The sequence below is a fragment of the Callithrix jacchus genome, chromosome 3 (assembly GCF_049354715.1).
Source record: "Callithrix jacchus isolate 240 chromosome 3, calJac240_pri, whole genome shotgun sequence".
Classification (NCBI taxonomy): domain Eukaryota; kingdom Metazoa; phylum Chordata; class Mammalia; order Primates; family Cebidae; genus Callithrix; species Callithrix jacchus.
Genome location: NC_133504.1, coordinates 33,035,885 through 33,050,968, shown reverse-complemented (window position 1 = coordinate 33,050,968; position 15,084 = coordinate 33,035,885). Strand labels below are relative to the sequence as shown.

Here is a 15,084-nt window from a genome sequence, read left to right as displayed (position 1 = left end):
CATTTCCATACACAAGAGCAGCAGCCTTAGCAGTAAGTAGAATTCTCTTGAAGAAAATTATTTTAACTTACGAGTTCCTCTAGAACTTTATAATGACAAAGTTATTCATTTTACTGATATATAATCCAGTCAATATGAAAAGTCTGGCCCAGTCTCCAACATTTTCATTTTGCCTCTCACCTTTGTCATTTAGGTTAGCGTAACACACAAATGGAATAATTAAAACTCCATTGACAAAATTAACTGAGATTTTTTTAAGTTCCTTGGCCAAAAGCTCTTCCATTGGTTTTGCTTACCCTAATATCAGCCCCTTTTGGCAAACACCAGAGGTCTCCATTTGAAGGCATAACAGGCAGACCTATGAAATTGTCTCAAGGAAATTGGAAATGTATGATATTAAAAGGGGATATGCTGTATTATTGCAGTGGCCTTATAAGGCAGCTAACTATAACCTATAATTTAGGAAAAGACTCTTTCCATAGTAGGCTCCTAGGAGACAAAACACTCAAACACCACAGATTTAACCATGAAATTTTGTCTGTTAGAAGCAGTATCTGTCAATGAACTCTCTAAGGCCAACATGGTGAAACCCCATCTCTACTAAAAAATACGGAAAGGAATCTTCTTAGGTGCTCCTAGCCAACCCTTGTGCCACTAAGCAAAAGGAATTGGATCTTGGATATATGCCACCCATTTAAGGAAAAGAACTTCGTCAGTTTGGACTTTATCTCAAACAAGTGATATAAAATTAAAATTCTTTAGAACCAAGAAGGAGGAAAAGATAATATTTGAGGTCGTCAACTTTCCTAACACCTCAGCCCAGGCCTGAATCTAAATAAACGCAATATTGATAATTGTTAGTAAATAGGAAAGTCCCTACCAAATTTCTTTCTTTTTGTTGCTAGTTCTTATGTTTTTTTGCTATTATCACCAGCTGTTGCCCATGAAACAAACCTCTGAGGACTATGCCAGCATATTGCAGGAATATTTGTTGGGTTTGTAATCTCATGTAACTCTCTGGTTATTCTAGCCTACCATAGTGGGTATCCCCTTTCCAAGAACAAGATTGTATAGAACATCAGAAACAGATCCATGTTTCTCAAAACAATCATCAGTGCTTAACACCAGTAGGACTAAGAATTAGGTACATCACTGGCCTATTAAACACTTTACAAAACAAAGGACATGGGAAGAGCTTTCCTGAATAAGAGACCAGTTTGTTAGCTTTCACTCTCATGCTGCCCCAATTGAAAGATAATACAACTGGATTTCAAAATAGTCCAACACACATTTGGAACAGTTTGATCTGCTTTACCCACTCTTTTGTTCAGCTTGGTCAGCTTGCCCTTTTATATTCTTACAAAAGAATCACACCAAAAATATGCGGCCCAATAACACTAAAAATATGAAACAGAGTCTTAAAATACAGTGTGTCCATATCATTCAATTACAAGTTACTAATTGACTGCCACTGAATGGGCACAGCGACCAGGCAATTATTCACTAGCTCCAAATAAAATGCCTTGGCGTGCAGTGCCAGTCCAGGACCAAAGTTACCACTACGATGCTTAGGATGATGTTCTTTAGGTTATGCTTCAGCACAAGGTCAAACATCTTTGAAAGCCCACATATCTTTCTGTTTTACCATCTCATTGGGTTCATTCTATATTCCATTGGCATTAATCATTTTGGCATCAATAACTTAGGTATTTAATATAATCACTTAGCTTCCATCTTTTTTCCACAACTGGGTATTGAGTGTATACTATCACATAGAGGCCCTAATCAACTGTACAAAAAAAGATCCCAAATGACAGCTACATAAGTATTTCATTATTATACGATGAAGTCTATTTTAAGAGAAAGGCTGTGTCACAAAACTATATGCCTTTAGACATACTCACTGCAGCCCAAGGAAGAACCTGCACTACCATGAAAACTGAGTGTTGTGTCTATATCCCAAATTAATTCGATAAAATTACTAAATTAATTGCTGATAGGAAAAGCTAAATAACTAACCTTTCAGATCCAGCACCTTTTCTGAATGATTGGCTAAAGAGCTGGTTTGAACATTAGGAAGCCTGGTGGCTTATTACTTATTCCAGGAATTATAATGATTTGTTGTGATTTGTTACGTTTTGTCACGTTTTGTCCTCACTGCTGCTACTGCATTTGTTTTCCATGAAGTCAATGTACAGCCGAAAAACTAATGGTCATTCAAAAAATTACATTAATTAAAGATGTAGCCATATACCCTGACTCAGGTCACAAATTCACTTCTCTCATGTTGCTTTAAATTTGGCTTATATTCCACCAGCTTTGAAGCCTGAAAAGTTCCTCCTGCTGTAGAACGTGGCACTCTCCGAATGAACCTTGCTAGCGATTTAGGACTAAGCTCCATAACATAAAAAGAGCTAAATCATTTGACTGTATCTGTAACAATTTCTCCTAAAGATCTTGATTAAAATGTACAATTAAATAATATCAACTAAAAATAATTACAAATTAAAACTTCTGAAACTTGAAATTATTCTGAGTCTTGAAGGGATGCAGCTTTGCAATGTGAGTCACACAACTTCTGCTTTTTTTTCTGTATGTAATTAAGACCAAATGGAACTAGAGAAAAGACTCCCATCTAGATCACTATCCCTCTTCATGGATGTATAAAGTATAAATAATCTTCCTTGGATTGTGCAATCTATAACCAACCAAGTCACTGTAGTGTATACACCTGGATTTGTATGGAAAATTGCTAGCAGTGGTGGATATCCAAGTTACGGGTGGTGAATCCATGTGGATCTTCAGCAACCTCAAAGAATTTGACTAAGGGACATAAGGCAGAAGAAGAGACTCAGGCAAGTTTTAGCATAAGAGTAAAAGTGTATTAAAAAGCTTCAGAGCAGGAATGAAAAGAAAGTAAAGTACACTTGGAAGAGGGACCAACAAGCAACTTGGAGGAAAAGTGACCCATTAGTCCTTGGACTTAGGGTTTTATGTGCTGGCACACTTCCAGCATCTTGCATCCCTTTTCCCTTGATTATTCCCTTGGGGGTGGGCTGTCTGCATAACCAGTGGTCTGCTGGCACTTGGAAGGTGAGCATGCACAGTGTGTTTACTAGAGCCGTACACATGCTCACCCAAAGCATTCTTCCGTTTGCCAGTGAAATGTCCCCAGAAGGTCATATACCTGATAAACTCTCATTTTTCTTCTTAATGCACATACTTGAGATGACTCACCAACTCCTGAGATCTTACTGGGAAGCTGGTGATCATCAGCTTGTGATCATCATGTTTGTCTGACTACCTACTGTAACAAAATGTTGTAATCCTATCAAAATATTTCTGTCTGCGCCTATATAAGTGAATAATGAACTCCTCCACTTTGGAAATGCTGACTCCATTTGTTCAGTCAGTGTTTTTCAGGTTTGTAGTCAAATAAACTCTATCCATAATGATACTTTTAAAATCTCATTATTTATGGTTCACACAAACTAAGAAGAGAGAAGCAAACCAAAGTCTATTATCATGTGCATGGAACATGTGCAAATGGAAGTGCCCAGCAAAGACTAAACCCAAAGGATGAGTAAAACTTGGGCTTAAATACCATCTTAAGCTAAACCAAGGAAAAGGAGTTTTTCAGCTTCTAGGTGGTAGAGGCAAGTTATGGGTAGTTGACCGGAAAAAATGTGGTAAACAAAGTTGTTGAGTACGCTTTGTTATGTAGATTTAAGTCAGTACCATTACCACAGAAAAATAATTAAGAGTCCTCTTCCTGGTACAAGTGAGAAAGACTTCCTTTACCAATGTAAATTTCCTTTATGAATATAATTTTCCTTTACAAAAGAAAAACTCTACCCTGTTTTTAGCGCTTTGCCTGCATCTGCTGGTTCTTAATGGACTTTAGTTTAAAATAATCCAAATGCCCAGTAGGCATGCTTTGGGGTGGCATATTCTGGTACTCTTCAGTCAAACGCTCCACAGAAGGAGCAACTTGAACACACTACTTTCAGTCAAGCCTCAAGCTGATCAAATTCTGTGAACATGACACTTAGGAACACTCCAGGTACATCATCTGTTAGTTAACATGAAAACTAAGCACTTGTATACACTAAAATGTCATTTGTTTGCTGTTCTGTTTTATCACATGCCATGGAAGAACAGGAAAAAGTGTTCACTATAATTTTACTTTGTTTTATTATGAAATACTTCAACAAACGAAAGAAAGTAATGATGGAATGAGCACTCGTACTTTTGTTCTTTAAACAATCCATTGCATTTCTACTTTCCAGCTACATTTATCATTTCTAAAATTTATATTTTATTTCCAGATTTTCAGACTGATCTTATCGTTTCCGATAACCTTTCGATACTTGACTACATTTTAAAATTACTTTTTATTTCTTAAAATGCATTAAGCTCTTATTCTATATTCAGTATCTATCATTAAAGGATCTCCAGAATTTCTTAGTTTTTTTGTTGCTGTTTCTGCTGTTCTTTTTCATAGATCTTTTTACATGAGTTTTATCTATTTTAAAAATGTATTTCAATCATCTAAAGTTTATTTGGAAGAACTCTTTAATGCCCAAGTTTAAGTGTTTTAAGAGATTTGGGGTATGCACCAGCCAAACGCTATACAAAAATGTTTTCGTTCATTTTTTTTAGTTTTGGAAAGGCTACAGAGATGGTATATACACACACACACACACACACACACTCACACACACACACACATATATATATATATATATATGTAGGTTTGAGAATATATATACCCCAAATCTATATAATAACCAAATTATATACCTAAATTATACACCTCAAACCTATATAATAAAGGATTTTGGTTAGAAAATTGAAGAGCTAGCATCACAGCTATTCCCTCCAGACCTGAAACCCAAGGCGGAGGTGGCTGCCTTTCTTTCTCTCTGTGGGGTTAGTTGGCTTCAATGCTCCTTTTTTGGTCTCCATTTGATGATGAGTGCTCTTCAGTGTCCCTAGCTCTGTGTGGGGGTCTTGGATGGATCTCCCGAACTCTGTGTGGGGGTCTTGGCTGGATCTCCCGAGCTCTGTGTGGGGGTCTTGGCTGGATCTCCGACCTTGAGTAGGTCCTGGGCTTTGCTTTTTTCCCTATGTCAAGCCCATTAAAACAAAGGCCTGGGAGCCATCAGGGTTGACAGAATACCCCAGGATCGCTGTTGGCTTTAAGACTTTGCCACTTCTCTGAAGTCTAGATTTTTCATTGTTTTTGTCCTCTGAGAGTTCTCTACAATTTTTTGTTTGTATGTAGCATGTTTTTAAAAATGTTTGGGGCCGCTGACGCGGCGGCGGCGGAGTCACCCGGGCGGCCTGGGACCGGTCACCGGTCAGCAGCCATCCATAGGCCTCGACCACCGCCTCCGTCCTCCATCCCCGGTCTTTTCCCTGGGGCCGAGGGACAGCAGCGCCGCCCACAGGGGCTCCCTCCCCTCCGGTTCTCCTGGGTGCCTCACCTGGGGCAGGCCGTTTTGTCCTCAGGGGCCGCCTCTGCGGGGCGAGGTTTCCGTGACGACCTTCCTGGGGCTGTCGTGGCGGCTCGAGCTCCTGGAACTTGCTCAGGCTCCGGAGGTCCGAGGCCCTGGAAGTTAACGCATCACCTCCAGACGCTGGCAGCGGGCGCGGGCTCTTAAAGGCGTCACACCCGGACTCTGCGGACTGGGCAACCTCCGCTCATCTTCCCATTGCGCCTCCAGCACCCGCGCGTTCTCCCGCCCCCTCCTCGGGGTCATTTTTCCTGACCCTCTCCGCTGACCTTTCCTCACTCCTCGGGTGAGGCAGTTCTCCTGGAAGTGAAGGTTATGAGCCGGAGCCTCCTTCCTGGAATTTCTCTGTGGAGGACCCTCCTCGTCCCCCGGCATCGGGGTGAATGCCCGGCACTGGTTCCACGACAACCCCACCCTGAAGGAATGCATTCGGGGGCCTACGCCATGCGCGGAGTCTACGTCCTGGACCCCTGGTTCCCCGGATCCTCCAATGTGGGCATCAACCGGTCGCGATTTTTGCTTCAATCTTGATGCCAGTCTACGAAAATTAAACTCCCGTCTGTTCCTGATTCGTGGACAACCAGCAGATGTGCTTCCCAGGCTTTTCAAGGAATGGAACATGACTGAACTTCCAATTGAGTATGATTCTGAGCCCTCTGGCAAGGAACGAGATGCCGCTATTAAGAAACTGGCAGCTGACACTGGAGTAGAAGTCATTATAAGAATTTCAGAGAACGAACCAAGATGGCCGATCGCTAACATCCCGGGATTGCAGCTCTCAGGGAAGGCGCGGAGAACTAGAGGGCGCCACACTTTCAGACAAAGTCTGGTTGCTCACGGAGCAGAAGATCCCCCACTGGTGGAAACACACGGGTCGCCAGCGCGACTCTCGTGGTCGGCACAGCGGTTCCGCCAGCACCTGAACGGGGCAGCGCTCGGCGCAGAGTAAACGGGACGGGTTCCCCTTCTGACCGAGGTTTGGAGCCCCGGGAAGGCAGAATCCGCTACCACGGAAACAAGAAGGAAGCCCGACAGGAGAATCCTGGGCAGAAAAGCACCATCAGTTTTAACGCCGCTGCTCTGGCCCTGGGAACTAACAACCTGGACGTCCACTCAAGAGACCTAAACTGAAAGTTGGTAACTTCAAAGAGACAGGAGGATAAATTTACAATGACGGGAAGAAACCAGCGTAAAAAAGCTGAGAATACTCAAAGTCAGAACGCCTCTCCCTCTAAAGATGATCACAGTTCCACATCAACAATGGAACAAGGCTTGATGGAGAACGAGCCTCTCCTGATGACAGAATCACTCTTCAAGGAATGGATAATAACAAACTTCGGTGAGTTAAAAGAACATGTTGTAGCCCAACGTAAAGAAACTAGGAACTTTGAAAAAAGGTTTGATGAAATCCTATTGAGAATAGACAACTTAGAGAGGAGTATGAGTGAATTAATGGAACTGAAGAATACAGTACAGGAACTCCGAGAAGTATGCACAGGTTTAAACACTGAATTGTTCAAGCAGAAGAAGGGATATCAGAGGTCAAAGTCCAACTTAATGAAATAAAACGTGAAGAAAAGATTAGAGAAAAAAGGATAAAAAGGAATGAGCAAAGTCTCCAAGAAATGTGGGACTATGTGAAAAGACCAAATTTACGTTTGATAGGTGTACCTGAATGCGACGGAGAGAATGAATCCAAGCTGGAAAATACCCTTCAGGATATTATTCAGGAAAATTTTCCTAAACTAGCAAAGCAGGTCAACATTCAACCCCAGGTAATACAGAGAACACCACAAAGATATTCCTCAAGAAGAGCAACCCCAAGGCACATAATCGTTAGATTCACCAGGGTTGAAACGAAGGAGAGGATACTAAGGGCAGCCAGAGAGAAAGGTCAGATTACCCACAAAGGCAAGCTTATCAGACTTACAGCAGATCTCTCAGCAGAAACTCTACAGGCCAGAAGAGAGTGGGGGCCAATATTCAACATCCTCAAAGAACAGAACCTTCAGCCCAGAATTTCATATCCAGCCAAACTAAGCTTCACAACTGAAGGAAAAATAAAATCTTTTATGAACAAGCAAGAACTCAGAGATTTTATTACCACCAGGCCTGCTTTACAAGAGCTTCTGAAAGAAGCATTACACACAGAAAGAAACAACCAGTATTAGCCTTTCTAAAAATACACCAAAAAGTAAAGAGCACCAACATAAAGAAGAATTTACACCAACGAATGGATAAAACAGCCAGTCAACATCAAATGGCAGTAACCCTAAATTTAAATTGACTAAATTCCCAATCAAAAGACACAGCCAAAACCCAACAGCATGTTACATCCAGACCGGTTTCACATGCAAGGATACACAAAGACTCAAAGGGATGGAGAAAGATTTACCAACCAAATGGAGAGCAAAAATAAATAATAAATAAATAAAAAGCAGGAGTTGCAATTCTTGTATCGGATAAAATAGATTTTAAAGCAACAAAGATATAGTGGTAAAAGGATCAATGCAACAACAAGAGCTAACGATCCTAACACCCAGATAGGAGACTTAGATTCAATGAGACAGAAAATTAATAAGGATATCAAGGACTCGAACTCAGATCCAGAACAAGTAAACTTAATAAATATTTATAGAGCTCTCCACTTCAAATTCACAAAATATACATTCTTCTCAATACCACATCACACCTACCCATAAGTTTAAATGAAACATTGATTGGCCACTATTAATACCCAATTTTTTTCAAAATAAAGCAATATTTCCATTTACTCTACCTCTTTCTCTTCCTCTTTCTTCCTCTCCTTTACTTATTATTTTTTTTTCTTTCCTTCTCTCAGAAAAAAAAGAAATCAACTTGTAAACCTCTAGATCCAGGTCGGCAATGTCTCTTTCATTGCTTGATTTCCTTTCTTCCCTACCCTCCCTCCCTCCCTCCCCGCTTCCTCCCTTCCTTCCTTCCTTCATCCCTTCCTTCCTCCCTACCGTCCTTCTTCCCTTCCTTCCTGCCTTCCTCCCCACCCAAAAAAAAAAAAAAAAAAAAAAAAAAAAGAATTTCACGGACATTATATGACCTAGACAAGATCATGGAACTCAATGGTGGACAACTGCCTCTAACTTACCAGAGTCCAGACTCTCATCAGCAAAATGGAACCTCTAGAGATACCAGTAGAGACAATGTGACATGGTAATTGCCCCATAAACTGCAAACTCGTCCATGCCTCGGCTTTCGGTTGAAACTGCCCCCTGTAACCGTGATGTCATAGGTGAGCAGTCCAAACCCACGACGTCAAGGCCCCTGAAACTTGTAATAAGTAAGTAACTAAGGTCTGTAATTTCCACCTACCCAAACACTGTGCAAACCAACGCTTATCTTAACTTCTGTGAACCACTTAAGTAACAAAAATCGGAATGTCCGAAGCCTCTCGCCCTCACTCCCTCCCAGGAGGTGGTTTACAGGCATTAAAGGTCTTAACACCCTCCTTTCAGTGCCGCAGTTTAAAGAGAGGCAAGTCCTCCGTGGCCACTGACAATAAAAGCCCTGTAATTTGGCCTAGTCTTTGTCTCAGTGGCAATTTCAGGCTCCCACGGTTTCAACAATTACTTTAGAAGGGATACAGAAGTGCACAATTTCTCTGTCTGATGATCATAATGAGAAATATGGAGTCTCTTCACTGGGGGAGCTCGGTTTTGATACAGATTATCCTCTGCAGTGTGGCCAGGCGAAGAAATTGAAGCACTTACTCATTTGGAAAGAAAAGCTTGGGTGGCAAACTTTGAAAGACCTTGAATAAATGCAAACTCTCTGCTTGGAAGCCCTACTGGACTTGGTCCCTATCTCCGATTTGGCTGTTTGTCATGTCGGCTGTTTTACTTCCAACTAACAGATCTCTACCAAAGGGTAAAGAAGAGCAGCTCCCCTCCCCTTTCCCTTTATGGGAAACTGCTATGGCGTGAGTTTTTCTATACCGCAGCAACAAATAATCCACGCTTCGATAAAATGGAAGGAAACCCTATCTGTGTTCAGATTCCTTGGGATAAAAATTCTCAGGCTTTAGCCAAGTGGGCAGAAGGCAGAACAGGCTTTCCCTGGATTGATGCCATCGTGACTCAGCTTCCTCAGGAGGGCTGGATTCATCATCTAGCCAGGCATGCAGTTGCTTGCTTCCTGACACGGGGAACCTGTGGATTAGTTGGGAAGAAGGAATGAAGGTATTTGAAGAATGATTGCTTGATGCAGATTGGAGCATAAATGCTGGAAGTTGGATGTGGCTGTCTTGTAATTCCTTTATTCAACAGTTTTTTTCACTGCTATTACCTTCTTGGTTTTGGTAGGAGAACAGATCCTAATGGAGACTATATCAGGTGTTATTTGCCTGTCCTAAGAGGCTTCCCTGCAAAATATATCGATGATCCCTGGAATGCACCAGAAGGTATCCAAAAGGTAGCCAAATGTTTGATAGGAGTTAATTATCCTAAACCAGTGGTGAAGCATGCTGAGGCAAGTCGTTTGAATATTGAAAGAATGAAACAGATCTATCAGCAGCTTTCACAATATAGAGGACTAGGCCTTCTAGCTTCAGTACCTTCTAATCCTAGTAGGAATGGAAGCTCCATGGGATATTCTGGAGAAAAAATCCCAGGCTGTAGCAGCAGTGGACGTTGCTCTCAAGGGAGTGGTATTTTACACTGTGCCCATGGCGACATTCAGCAAACTCACCTATTGAAGCAAGGAAGAAGGTCAATGAGCACTGGTCTTAGTGGTGGGAAACATCCTAGTCAGGAAGAGGACACACAGAGACAGCGCTAATTAGGAAACATTCAGGAGGAACACTGTTGCAGCTGAAATTGGTGGGGAGTTCAATACTTTTCAGTTCAGTTATTTAAAAATATTCTTCATTGATGGAAAGCAGTTCCATACTGAAATGTGTTGTTTCAAATGACATTTCTGTGGTTTTTACCTTTTTAATGAATTTCACAAAAAACAAGTGGTAATTTGTGTATAAAGAACTTGGCCAGATAATTTGCTTAATGTAAATCTAAATAGTCACAATTAGTATAGACCCATCCGTATATTTTTGATAATTTTTCATGTAGGGTAAAAGTTAAAATGAGAAATTGATAATCTGATATAAAACTTAAAGTTTTGACAGTCAGTGGGGAAAAAAGGAGGCTTTTAGACTTTCTTAAAAGACTTAAAATTTTAGGACAGAATTTTCTTAACATTGTTGTTTGATCTAACTTTTCATAATAATGTTTTGGATACTGTGCATAATCAAAATTGGTATTGTAACCTCTGTTAACACAGATAGTATATGTTTTAAACTTTCACGTAAACCTTTTTTCACCCAAGCTTGTGGAAGTATCGTGTGTAAAGTTCTCTCTGTCTGTTTCTTTGTTGATTGATTACTAAAATGACCTTGTTATTAAAGTATGTGCAAGTAAGAAAAAATAAGTTTGTTTCCAAGCACCTTAACATATTTTTTAAAAGTGTTGTTAAGTGTGTCTGCTTCATGAAATGTCTCTCTTAAATAAAAATGTAAAGGCAGGAAATTTTCCACACTTTGAAGTTGTTTTACTTTCTCTAAATTTTCAAACATCTTGAAAATTTTGTCTTTAATCATTTTTTCAGTTTTCTCGCTGTCTACTAAGAGAGCTTGCCTGTAGTAAGGACATCGTTTATTTTTATTCAGAGTGAGCTGAAGTAGTGACAAGTAGTAGATGCTCAGATAAAAATCTGCATATTTGGCTGGGCGCGGTGGCTCACGCCTATAATCCCAGCACTTTGGGAGGCCGAGGCGGGTGGATCACGAGGTCAAGAGATCGAGACCATCCTGGTTAATAAGGTGCAACCTCTGTCTCTACTAAAAATACAAAAATTAGCTGGGAATGGTGGCAGGTGCCTGTATTCCCAGCTACTCCGGAGGCTGAGGTAGGAGAATTGTTTGAACCCAGGAGACGGTGGTTGCGGAGAGCTGCGATTGCGCCATTGCACTCCAGTCTGGGTAACAACAGTGAAACTCCGTCGAGAGAGAGAGAGAGAGAGAGAGAGAGAGAGAGAGAGAGAGAGAGAGAGAGAGAGAGAGAGAGAGAGAGAGAGAGAGAGAGAGACACACACGTTAGGAAGAGCAGCTGAGGTCCAAGGAAGCTTTAGCAGACCCCAGTGGGAGTTTTGAAGATGGGATGAATCTTCGGAGCTGTCTGTGGTGGGGGTAGGAGAACCGGTACTTTATACCCATATCAGTCAGTCACGGAATGTAGGTGGTAACAGGAATGGGGATGTGAACTTGAGTGAAATGGCTTTTCACAAGTGAGGCAAATCTCAAAGGAGGGCTGGTAGATGCGGACTGTGTGCGGGCAGCCTTGGCAGCAGCCAGAGCAATAAGTTCTTTATCCCTGAACAGGGATCTGAGAGCTGCATGCTGGAGTCCTCCACATATGCTTATCACTGCACCATTAACAATTTTGCTTCCATCCCCATCACTCTGGCTATGGTCACTAATGACTTCCATGTCCCTGAAGCTAAAGCAGATTTTTCAGTTTATCTTTAATTTTTGTTTTGTTTTTTAATAGGCAGGCAGTTCTACTTACCATTTCCTCTTCTTGAAAAGCCCTTTTGTCCCACTTCTGTACCATGTCTCTCTCTTCTCTTTCTCCTGCCTCTCCTGCCGTGCTGTGGTGCTCTCCCTTCCTGGTCATCCATCCCTTTGCTGGACCCAGGCAACGTCTCAGACCCTCCCCTCTCCCTCTTCCATGCATTGTGTATAAGTGATCTCACTTACATCTCTGGTGATAACTCATTTTTGAAGGTTACGAATATTTAACTAAAATCTCTGTATTTGCCAAACTGTTTTTCAGAGAAAGATGTATCCATTACAACATCAGTAGCAGTATGTGTATGTATCTGTAAAGATTTCTATTTAATATTAGACAGTTTGAAAACAACAGAAGAATAAGCACTCATATATTTACCACCCAGATTAAGAAATAAAATATTGCAAATACATTTGGAGCGGTTCATATGCTCCTCCCTAATAATAATAATGTTCCCCTCTGTGAACCCTATGTGAGCCACGATGCTGAATTTGGTGTTACTGCTTACCCAGTGATCACTGTAATGCTCCCTATACCTATCACCATGACCTTCCTTGAACAAAGTCTGCCTTACTAGTTTTACCAAGTATCAGGGATTCTTTTTTTCTTAATAAACTTTATATATGTAGTCAGTTTCAGCATGAATTCTTTCAGACACAAGCTACAAATAACCTTTTTCTTTCTCTTAGCTGCCTTGAGACCCACTCTTTAATCATTTCTCTCCAGCTACCAGGAAAATCTTGGCAAATGCTGTAACAACTTTTCCAGAACTTCTTTGATATTAATGAATAGGCTAAATGTTAAGTCTTAGAGTTACTTCAAAACTGATGTTAGGCCGGGCGCAGTGGCTCACGCCTGTAATACTAGCAGTGTGGAAGGCCGAGCAGATGGATCTGTTGCGGTCAGGAGTTTGAGACCAGCCTGACCAACGTGGTAAAACTCTGTCTCTACTAAAAATACAAACATTAGCTGGGCATGGTTGCGGGCACCTGTAATACTAGCTACTTGGGAAGCCGAGGCAGGAGAATTGCTTGAACCTGGGAGGCGAAGGTTGCAGTAAGCTGAGATTGTGCCACTGCACTCCAACCTGGGAGACAAGAGCAAGATTCCATCTCAAAAAAAAAAAATTAATGTTAAACTTTCAGGTTTTTTGTTCAATTTAAAGCTTTTTCCCCTCTCTAGTTCTGAGCTGATTGAGACTCAGAAACCTTCCAAAAATTGAATGACTCAAAGTTGTATTCTTTAATAACTTTCCATCTCACTGCCCTACTCCTTTTCCACACCAAACTTTTCTTTGTCATTATTGGGGTGGAGTTAAGAGGGATGATGGGAAGAGGAACAATGGGAAAAGAATAGTGAAGTTGTAGCCTGGCTGGCATTAATTCCATGCAAGAGCGGTTCATGTACAAATGCAGCCTCTACCTCTCAATCTAAGCAATGCTCAAAAGTATGCTTTCCCTGCCAAGTAATGACCCTCTGCCTGTTTATAGTCAATTTTCTTCATGCCAATGACTAGAATTACCTCCCACCCCTGCACGTACTTTCCCGCACATGCAGACAGCTACACACAATCTGCTCATTCATCTGAATACTCTGGGGAAAGGCCTTTTTTAATATGACCCACGTCTAGCTATACAAAATGAGTCTGAAAGTTTTCTTTCTTTGTGGGAGCTAGTTTGGGTATATTGGGTATCTATTTGGCTGTAATAACTTCATCTTTTTAAAAGAGGGGAGAGTTGATATTTGCTAACTTTAATTAGGAATATAATAGATGCTATCTAAAGAAAACACACAACCACCCAATTATTGGATGAAAATAGATAATATTGAAAGATGTTTTTTGCTAAGAAAATCATAAACACCAGAAAAACATATAAATTATAATCTAATTATAAATATCAGATCCATACACGAAACAAAAAAAAACACCAAAAATAAGTCCTCGTAGTAAAAGACTTAAGACTTATGACAGAAAACATAACAAAATATTACTAAACCAAGACTAAAAGTTCTGCCATTATGATAAATGTTTATTTATATAAAATGCTATTATTACATCACACTAAAAACCAACTTAATGCTGTGAAATACACCTGAAGCAAAGTGATTCATAAAGTTTTTCTAAAAATAATATGCAAACATAACACAAGTACCTATCAATAAAAATACGAAGTAAAGATAGTAATATCAGATATGATGCATTTATTAAGAAATAGTATGCAGTCTAAAAGGGTGGTTCATATTAACAAAACAATTCCATGAGGAGGACATAATAGCAATAATTCATGAAGCTACTATTAATAACTAGGAAGACACACTCTAGACATAGGAGAATTCCAATTTCTTAGTCTTTAAAATATGAAATAAACAATCTATGTAATTATAGAGAAAACCTAAATAATACAACAAAGTAAGGTAGATATTTATATGTAATTTATGTATGTGCATATATGGACAATATATACATACAGTAAAGATAGAAGGTATGTGTATATCTATTATATATAATGTAATTATATTATTATCTATGTATATATGCATATTATATGTGATATAATGTAATTATATAATACACATATGTATATACATATACCTTACATACAATATAATATGTGTATGTATGGACAATATATACATATAGTAAAGACAGGTAAGGTATGTGTATATATATTATATATAATGTAATTATATTATTATATATGTTTATATGTATACACACATATATAATATGTATATATGCATGTTATATGTGATGTAATATAATGTAATTTTATAATACATATATGTAATGTATAACATATGTAATGTATAGGTATATACACATATTATATGTATTATATATATTACATATAACCCAATATATGTAAGGTATATGTTTATAAAATATAATATATACACATATTATATATAATATATATCTTTAAACATCAAAAACAGATTTTATCTGTTATCTGATATCACCTGACCAC

At 39.7% G+C, this 15,084-nt stretch overlaps 1 protein-coding gene and 3 pseudogenes across 6 annotated transcripts in view; 3 read left to right on the top strand and 1 right to left on the bottom strand.

Annotated features, from left to right (window-relative positions):
* Positions 1–15,084, bottom strand: part of LOC144581918 (uncharacterized) — a 91,821-nt gene that overhangs the window by 42,206 nt on the left and 34,531 nt on the right. For 4 of the 6 annotated variants that reach the window (XM_078367821.1, XM_078367822.1, XM_078367823.1 and 1 more), the window contains exon 1: positions 5,490–5,593. The exons of the other annotated variants lie outside the window; for them this stretch is intronic. The gene's annotated coding sequence lies outside the window, so the exon portion shown is untranslated. Of the gene's footprint in view, positions 1–5,489; positions 5,594–15,084 lie in introns of those variants that run through there. 6 annotated transcript variants of the gene reach the window in all.
* Positions 5,289–8,500, top strand: LOC144581678 (cryptochrome-1-like; annotated as a pseudogene).
* Positions 8,739–9,731, top strand: LOC144581677 (cryptochrome-1 pseudogene; annotated as a pseudogene).
* LOC100384934 (cryptochrome-1 pseudogene) lies at positions 9,774–11,313 on the top strand (annotated as a pseudogene).